The sequence below is a fragment of the Girardinichthys multiradiatus genome, chromosome X, assembly GCF_021462225.1.
Source record: "Girardinichthys multiradiatus isolate DD_20200921_A chromosome X, DD_fGirMul_XY1, whole genome shotgun sequence".
Lineage (NCBI taxonomy): Eukaryota > Metazoa > Chordata > Actinopteri > Cyprinodontiformes > Goodeidae > Girardinichthys > Girardinichthys multiradiatus.
The window spans coordinates 16,003,471-16,013,580 of record NC_061817.1 but is presented as its reverse complement, the minus strand read 5'-3'; positions in this window follow the sequence as shown (position 1 = coordinate 16,013,580).

The window sequence follows — 10,110 nt, the reverse complement described above, 5'->3', positions numbered from 1 at the left end:
GTCCTTGGCGGACCATGGACAGGTTGCCAGTCCATTACAGGCACCTACAGAGACACACACAGGACAAATAACCATGCATGCACACAACTGTGAAAATGTAGAGTGAACATTCAGATTTTAGGATCGACCCAAATGCTAGGATTCTGAAGTTGAATGAAATCGTTGCCGTTTTCTACACTTTTTCACAAATAATCCAAAAATCTGGTGTGCATGCATTTCCTACATGCACGTTGCTAAGTGTAGGTAAAACTAAAAATGGGTTCACTATAAATACTATATTCATTTTGAAACACACCTTCACTACATTAACACGTGGTGGTGGCAGCATCATGCTGTGTGAATGTTTTTATCATACTAGGAGCAGGGAAGCTGGAGGTAAAGGGAAGATGGAGAGAGCTGAGAGGCTGCAAAGAACTTGAAAGCGAGATTGAGGTTCACCTTCCAGCTGAAGAATGACCCTAAACTTACAGCACCGAATGGTATAGATCAAAACACATTTATGTGCATTGAAGACAAATGCCTACATGCATACAACACCACATATTATTTTCTTTCCACTTCTCAATTGTGCACTGTAAGTTTTGGTCTGCCACATACATTTTCAATGAAATACATTCTATTTTGTAGTTTTAGCATGAAGAAATGTGGAAAAGATCAAAGGGAATCATTGCTTTTGTAAAGCACTGTTTGAAATTATTACACAAGGAATACATAATTTATATCATTGGTTGTAAGGCTTGATGTTTAATAGTCTTGTGTTCATAAAAAGAGCAAAATGCTGGAATTCCAGGCATCTTTATGTGAACTTCCTGTGTTCGAGCCCATTCAAAGGTAGAACTTCCTGTCTGTTGGGACTGAGGGACACTTTGAAACAGGCTATCCTGAGTCATCATGCCCACAATGATGGTTAATATATTTTACCTATACTGTAGCAGTGGAATGTGAAGGGGAGATAACTGGATATTTTCCTAGCAATTCAGGCTTTTCCAAATTCTCTGAACAAATATGATTCCTTTATCTTAAGCTCACTTCAAAGGGCTATTGTTTCTAACAATAGTTTAGGGATGAATCAATTTTTTCTTAGCTACTAGTAAACTTAGTGTGTTAAAACACAAAGGCTAGATCTATGGACCAACATTCATTCTCTGGTGAAGAATCTCTGCTTAATGAGAAGGTAATTGTGTGGTTGTGTGTGTACAGCATGTCTCATCCGATGGTCAAACAAAAAAGAAAACAGGGGAAAAACTGCTGGAGGTGTAGGGAGCGTGTTGAGCAAAACAGATTCTTGTGTAACCTCCTGTTTCCTCACAGCTGAACGTCAGGGGACCCAGCCATAATCAGGGTCATGGAAAAGAAAAATTCTTTCAGGTAGACTGGACCATCATTGATATTATGATTGCATTTAAGTTTCCAAGTTTTTCTGATCAGGCAAATTACAGTGGCAGTGGTGTATTTAAATGACACACTTATGGCATCCATTGTATCTGCAGTGTGTTTATTTTCTAATCTTTTGTGTTTCTTCTTTCATTGTAACACCATGCCGTTTAGGTACTGCTTGGCTGCACATTTACTGCGGCACACCACATGTTTCAATGCCCTTTTTTCAGACAAACAAGCTACCACTTAGACATTTTGTTTTTTTCATTGAATTTGTGTAGATTTAAAGAATCATGACTACATTTATTTGCCATGTGTTTATCAATACATATATCAGCTAAATAGGATTTTGCCATCATGATCATGTTAGGCTCATGCCTGAACAAACATCAATACAGAAAGTAAAAGGTGTACTGGAAATTTTAACCTTGTAATTCATCATATGTTGCTTCTCTATATGCTAACAGTAAAATAAGTAATTGCCCCAAACAGCCATAGTTATCCTAAGTGCACAATTGGAAGAAAGAAAGAAATTGGCATTTCCTTTCTTGTTCTTGACGAAATTATACCTTTTGTCTGAATCGCTTTACCAATAAATTTGTGAGACACTAATAGGGCACTCCAGAGCCACCTGAGACATATTTGACTCACTGGGTCTTCATCCTATCTCATGGCTTGGTTGGGATGTTGTGGTGGCGTACCTCAGGGATTAGTTCTTGTTTCCTCTTTTTTTCTATTTGGTTTTTTTCCTCTTTGCCGGCTTTTTCAGAATGATGATATAAGCCAGTTAGCATATGGAAGCACCCCTGTTACAAATTTAAAACACTTAGACTGATCAAACCTGAACTGGATTATTCTATTTGTTTCTTTATTTGTAAAAGGTTTATTTCATTTGTGCAAAAAGGGAGCATTTCAATGCAATTTGTCTGGCATTAGATTCACCGTAGAATTAGACACGCACAAAAACAGTGATGTATAGATTGTTCAAACCAAGAGTGGATAATTTTGGACTGCTTACTGAGTCTTAAAAAAACAGTTTGTGAAACTCTAACACCCAGAAAATGGAGAATCTTAGTTTTGACAAAAATAATGCTAAAATCTTGTCTCGCCTTATTCTTGTAAACTATCATTTCATCTCATGAGCTGGACGCATCAGTATACCCATAAGTCTCAGTAAAGTAAGAAGCCTTTTAAGTAAGAGCTGAAAGACCAGTTACCTTCTATAAAGCGTCCCAGGGAAAGCATGACCTGGGTAGAAACTAAATAGACATTTGCATGAGCCTACATTTTTCTAACCATACCTTTACACCCAGGAGCTGTTCTGTTCCTATTCAAAATCTGTTACAGGAGTAACAAACAAGCCTTTATGATGTTATACAACCTTATTAAAAGTAATCCATGAAAATGATAACATTTGTATAATTATCAATGTATTATTCCATTGGCTGTTTGCTGTCTAGGTAACAGTGTTGCTGAGACCAAACAAGGCATATGTTCTTTTAAGGTCTGTCATCCATGAACCGTCCCGTGTCTTTTGTCACGGTCTCTGCTTCCTCAGAGGCACTCTCACACCACTGCAGTGGCTGATCCCTGTTTGTGTTTGAATAAGGCTGTGTGTTGGTCGCAGTCAACAAGCCCCCGTGCACGTCTCCACACTGTTTTTGTTTGAAGTCAGCAGTTGGCGGGGAGCCGGATCGACACCCATGGAAAAACAGGCATCCCACCTCAATGCAAAATTTAGAGATAGTCTGGTGTTTAGAAGTATTATGAATGTGTGAATTTGACAGTAGGGCAGCTGCTTGAGTACCTGCGTGGTGTAAAAAGCAGTAATGAAAAAAAAAAGACAGGAAGAACAACTACATATTATGACAGACACAACAATATAAGAAAAATATTTGAATACACAGCACACACCAGTTTGTAGTCTTTATTTTAGCCTATGCATTTTGCATTTGAGCAGTGGGAATTATGGGTTTTCAAGTCATACCTCGTATGATTTCACTTAGACAGAAGACGTATGACTTCTTGGCACAATGGCTCACATGCAAAGCTCACTGCTGACTGGGAAGCTTTTCTAGCCAAAAAAGTCAAGTAGGTAATTGTGAAAAACAAACTACAATGAGAGTGTTTGCCAAAGTTCACCAACAGTTTTTCAATCTCAACTTTTCTTTTCTTGTTTTTTTCACACTAGGCACATAATCCTTGAACCCACTTGCAACTAAACACTCAGTTCAAGTAGGGGGGAATTCAATTTGAGTGCATTATTCAATGTGGTGCTTCTGGATGCAATAAGTGTTTGCAAATAAATATGCTGTTTGCATATTGAATTGCAAGTGACTGCATTAACTACAAGTTTAAGGTGCTTATGTCATTAGCTCTAACAAACAGAAAACCTAAAAATCTTTATCACTATAACAAAATTGTCCTTTCCATTGTTTTTCAAAGCAAAAACATGCTTTTCTAAAACAAAGGATCTATTGAATCATAACCATTAAGTATGGAAGTCACCACCATTAAACAATCATATTTAATTAATTACATTATGCGTTCTCCATGAGGGTCGTTTGTCAGAGTAAAAATACCTTTTGACAATAACCTTTAAGCAGGTATTAAACATATCTTTAGCTAAGCACATATTTCTGGAGTAATTAGAAAATCATCATAATGAACAGAAGTAAGGGCTTAAAAACATCAGTCTTAGTGTAAATAATCTATATAATTAAATTCGCTTAGTCAATTAAGTTACTAAAACAACTTTTCAATAATTTACTGAATGGGTCTATGGATGACGTAGCATCTCTAGCTGCACTGTCTGGATATTTCCCTTGGTAATCACAGAATTGACTGTTTTCTTAGCATAAAATACCTTTTCTATGGGAACATGCTGAATTTTTATGTGGCTGCTTATTGGCAGCACAGCAAATGGATATAGAAAGGACATTTGCTCCAAATAACATCTATGTAGAAAACCAGTGGAATGAAACCTCTGAAGTGGTTGGATTTCTTCTTACCCACAAAAACAGTTTCTCTTTTGGAACATTTTTGGCTGTTGATTTATAAACAAATGTACTTCTCTCCCGTTTTAGTTTTTTTTTTTTACATATTTCTTGGTCAGTCAGTCATTTTCTACCGCTTCTTCCATAGTGGGTCGCGGCGAAGCTGGTGCCTATCTCCAGCAGTCTATGGGCGAGAGGCAGGGTACACCCTGGACAGATCGCCAGTCCATCGCAGGACAAAACACAAACAACCATACACACACTCATTCATACACCTAAGGGCAATTTAGAGTGACCAATTAACCTACCAGGCATGTCTTTGGACTGTGGGAGGAAGCCGGAGTACCCGGTGAGAACCCACGCATGCACGGGGAGAACATGCAAACTCCATGCAGAAAGACCCAGGACCTTCTTGCTGCAAGGCAACAGTGCTACCAACTGCGCCACCGTGCAGCCCCATATTTCTTGGTTTTAGACATAAAAATGAACCTAACCCTCTTGAGCTACCTGTCTGAAAACAATGGAAAATTAAAGTTGTAAGAATGATGAAATATGTCACAAGTTACATAAGGAAACTAAAGTTACTGATGCAGATTTAACTTAACTTTATTTGCAGGTAAAGTTTCGGATCACGTTTGGTTATGTGGGTAAGATTGGATTGAAAGGTGCAAAATTCTACATGACTATCTGCTTCCCCAGAACAATGAGATCTGGTCAATCCAAAAACAAGAGACATACACTATATTGTCAAACGTATTGGGTCACGGCACCAAATCAGTGAATTCTAGTGTTCCAATCACTTCTGGGGCTACAGGTGTATAACGTTCAGTGTGGGAAAACATGACAGACCTGAGTCCTGACCTCAACCTTCTTGAACACCTTTGGGATGAATTAGAGCAGACGATGCAAATCTGGTTTTGTCATCTAACTATTAATACACTCCTAAACCTTTTTGGGAGATGTTTGCAGAAGAGTTAAAGTTTCTATAGCAGGAAACAGTGGGTCCATCAACAAACTGGACCTTAGAGATTAAGAATAGGATTTCATCAAAGTTTATGTACATGTAAAAGTATACTAAAAAAAACTTTTGGCAATATAGTGCATACAGGTCCTTCTCAAAATATTAGCATATTGTGATAAAGTTCATTATTTTCCATAATGTAATGATGAAAATTTAACATTCATATATTTTAGATTCATTGCACACTAACTGAAATATTTCAGGTCTTTTATTGTCTTAATACGGATGATTTTGGCATACAGCTCATGAAAACCCAAAATTCCTATCTCACAAAATTAGCATATTTCATCTGACCAATAAAAGAAAAGCGTTTTTAATACAAAAAACGTCAACCTTCAAATAATCATGTACAGTTATGCACTCAATACTTGGTCGGGAATCCTTTTGCAGAAATGACTGCTTCAATGCGGCGTGGCATGGAGGCAATCAGCCTGTGGCACTGCTGAGGTCTTATGGAGGCCCAGGATGCTTCGATAGCGGCCTTTAGCTCATCCAGAGTGTTGGGTCTTGAGTCTCTCAACGTTCTCTTCACAATATCCCACAGATTCTCTATGGGGTTCAGGTCAGGAGAGTTGGCAGGCCAATTGAGCACAGTGATACCATGGTCAGTAAACCATTTACCAGTGGTTTTGGCACTGTGAGCAGGTGCCAGGTCATGCTGAAAAATGAAATCTTCATCTCCATAAAGCTTTTCAGCAGATGGAAGCATGAAGTGCTCCAAAATCTCCTGATAGCTAGCTGCATTGACCCTGCCCTTGATAAAACACAGTGGACCAACACCATCAGCTGACACGGCACCCCGGACCATCACTGACTGTGAGTACTTGACACTGGACTTCTGGCATTTTGGCATTTCCTTCTCCCCAGTCTTCCTCCAGACTCTGGCACCTTGATTTCCGAATGACATGCAGAATTTGCTTTCATCCGAAAAAAGTACTTTGGACCACTGAGCAACAGTCCAGTGCTGCTTCTCTGTAGCCCAGGTCAGGTGCTTCTGCTGCTGTTTCTGGTTCAAAAGTGGCTTGACCTGGGGAATGCGGCACCTGTAGCCCATTTCCTGCATACGCCTGTGCACGGTGGCTCTGAATGTTTCTACTCCAGACTCAGTCCACTGCTTCCGCAGGTCCCCCAAGGTCTGGAATCGGCCCTTCTCCACAATCTTCCTCAGGGTCCGGTCACCTCTTCTCGTTGTGCAGCGTTTTCTGCCACACTTTTTCCTTCCCATAGACTTCCCACTGAGGTGCCTTGATACAGCACTCTGGGAACAGCCTATTCGTTCAGAAATTTCTTTCTGTGTCTTACCCTCTTGCTTGAGGGTGTCAATAGTGGCCTTCTGGACAGCAGTCAGGTCGGCAGTCTTACCCATGATTGGGGTTTTGAGTGATGAACCAGGCTGGGAGTTTTAAAGGCCTCAGGAATCTTTTGCAGGTGTTTAGAGTTAACTCGTTGATTCAGATGATTAGGTTCATAGCTCGTTTAGAGACCCTTTTAATGATATGCTAATTTTGTGAGATAGGAATTTTGGGTTTTCATGAGCTGTATGCCAAAATCATCCGTATTAAGACAATAAAAGACCTGAAATATTTCAGTTAGTGTACAATGAATCTAAAATATATGAATGTTAAATTTTCATCATGACATTATGAAAAATAATAAACTTTATCACAATATGCTAATATTTTTAGAAGGACCTGTATGTTTAACTGAACAAGCTGTGATCCCATCCACACATGTATTCTGCTGTAGAAGGTGACGGGATGAGGAGCTTCGTCATCCGGTGGGAACGACATAGAGCAGCTGCTCACTCAGAACGAAAGGAGGCATTTGAGATGATTCAGCATCTAATTTGGATGCCTCCTAAGATTTTCAAATTTTGATGGTATGTGTAAACTCACTGGAGGTACTATAAATCCCTCCTAGCCTCAGACAGCCTTGGAATCCCTCAGAATGAGTTGGTGAGTGTCGCCTGGGAAAGGGGTGTCTGGGTTTTACAGGACTTGTTGCCCAATTTCCCAAAGACAATGGGTGGATGGATTGATGGATGACATTTTTTAAATAATCCAGTTGCATGTTTTTTTATGGTTAAAATGATATAACATTATTCTTTGGTGTGGTGTGGGATAATTATCAGTAAGGTTAACAGGGGAGTCAAGCCAAATGCTCCTCAGAGCAGGATTATTCCAGAGTAGTTTTCTTACCATCTAGGATAACTTTGCCTTAAAAAAAAAGAGATCTAAGGGAATGCTATTAAGCATTTTTACACATTGTCATTTTTGCTATTTTTCAACCAATTAATATCAGTGTTGCTAGGCCAAATGTGTGCAGTGAGACTGCTCAAATTATTGGCAAAAACTGGCTGTGAGTTACATTCCCTTTGTTCTAATCCTGTCACCAAAAAACAACCTCGCAGGCAGTTGTTTAGAAAAGTTTAAATATTGTGCCTCATTCTGGAAAGTTCTGTGTGATCCAGTAAAAGAGAGAAAAAATCTTTTTGGTGAATTTAGTTATATTGTGGTACAATATTTAAGCATTCAATAGCATGCAGTTAGCATAAAGATGTGAAGATTTTTTTAGTTGAGAAAACAGAGATAAAGCTGAAAACAACTTCATTTAATCATGACAGTTGTAAAAATACTTAAGAGACCAAATCAGGATTTCAAAATTGAGGCTCCGTTAGAAGATTATAGGCAGTTTATTCTGCAATAGATAACCGTTCTTGGTGATTAGTCCCTGAGGCTGTAGATGATGGATAGTTTGAAAGTTGCTAAAATCTAAATTGTCTGCCATCTTAAAATAGGTCCTATCTGATCAGTTTATGCAAATGATATTCTAGGAATGTTTAAGCTCTCAAAACATTATTGTTAATAAACCAGACACTGATGCTTGTGTACACTGGAAATTAAGGTAGCAGATTGTTCGCCAACAGCAAGTATTGAGAATGAAACATTTAGAGCATTTCCAGTCAGAGTAACTTCTTCATTGAAAAGTAGGGCAGAGTGAAAGTCAATCAATTACATTCACTTAGATGGCTAAAATACTTTGGTTTTTCCTACTTCTGACTGGAAATGCTCTAAATGTTCAATTCTCACTACTGTGCTGCCTTCGATCTAATTTAATCATTGACTGATATGTAAATAACCACAAAACGCCAACAGGTTGATAGTTTAAAGTCTCATAAAATAATGTAAGCATAAATTACATAATAGTGATGAGAGTTGTTTTTTTTAAAGCAGTAGAAGTCTGCTTTGGTGTTGGCCCTCTAGGCATTACCTTTCACCTTCTGGGACTAGTCTAAAATACTACTCTTATACTAAATGACGATTCCAAGAGTGTCATTTACTGCAGGTAGGATATTTAAAGCTAAAAACATTTTAAAAACCTCACTTCAAAAATCCTGAACTATCCCTTGAAAACATTGCTCTCTAAAAATTGCCTTCAGTGTTTTGAGTTTCTGTTGTTTTAGATGGTCCCTCTTTTTTGACAGTTCTCCTGTTAGATGCCTGCTCTGATTAGTTATCGTAACTCCCTCAAACTGAGATTATTCAAATAGCTATTTGATACAAGCTAAGATATCAACTGCTCATGTGTACTCCAGGGGACCACAGTATGCAAAAAGTAAAATAAAACAAACTTCATCGTAATTGAGCTGGTAGGATCATTAGGTTGACTAATGCTTGCATGTTAAATTAAGATTATCCCACTTCAATGGAATTACAAATGGTGAAAGGAGAATGAAAAAACAAATACAATTTCAAGCTCTTTAAATTCTTATGCTCATATGAAAATAGGCAAACATTCTCTTTTCACAATTTCATATATTAAAACAGACAGAAATAAGTAACAGTTGTAAATTGGCATAAAGAACACATAAGACACGCTTGTCAATAATTTAAGATGTTTGTCTCATAGTGGATTATTGGACACATCACTGTTTATACAAGTCATTAAAAATAAGAAATATTCACAAAAATAACATCAATCTTTTTTTTATTATTTCAAAAGTAAAAATGTGCGGCCATTCAGGATTCTTGTCGAAGAAATTTAAACCTATATGTTGCAATCTAACAGAACAGCTGGGGTTCTTATTGGCAGCAGATGAATTCTACGAGGTTCAATTCAACAAGAAAGGATGAAAAAACATTAAAAAGGGCCAGAGAAATACCTTTGAGATAAATAACAGAGGTGTAGGTGTGGGCACAAGACCGCAAATGCTCACAACACCACAATAGACATAGAAAACAACCATTAACACAGTTTCTGGAAAAAGCACTGCATTTGACTGTGAGGTCATGGAGAGTTTGGACACTTTGTACACATATTTCTTCAGATGTTATTCCTGTTTAAACCACCCAGCTACAAAGATTAATCAAATCTTTTAGAAATGCTCAGCCTCAGCACATCTTCCAGGCAGTATTTCTATAGACCAATAATCCACAGCAACAGTAAAGACAAATAAATAAGAAACATAGCACACAGGAAGCTTACAGGTGTATTTTTGCCATTGATCCTGCAACACAAATTATATTTGAACACAGTTGTACGAAAGTATTCATACACCGAAACGTTTTTACTTTTTGTCACATTACAACCACAAGCTTTGATGAATTTCTGTGTGATTTTATGTGACAGGCCAATGCAAAGCAGTACACAGTTGTGAAGTGGAAGGAAAGAAGTACATGCTTTTGATTTATTTTTACAAATAAATTAATTTCCCTT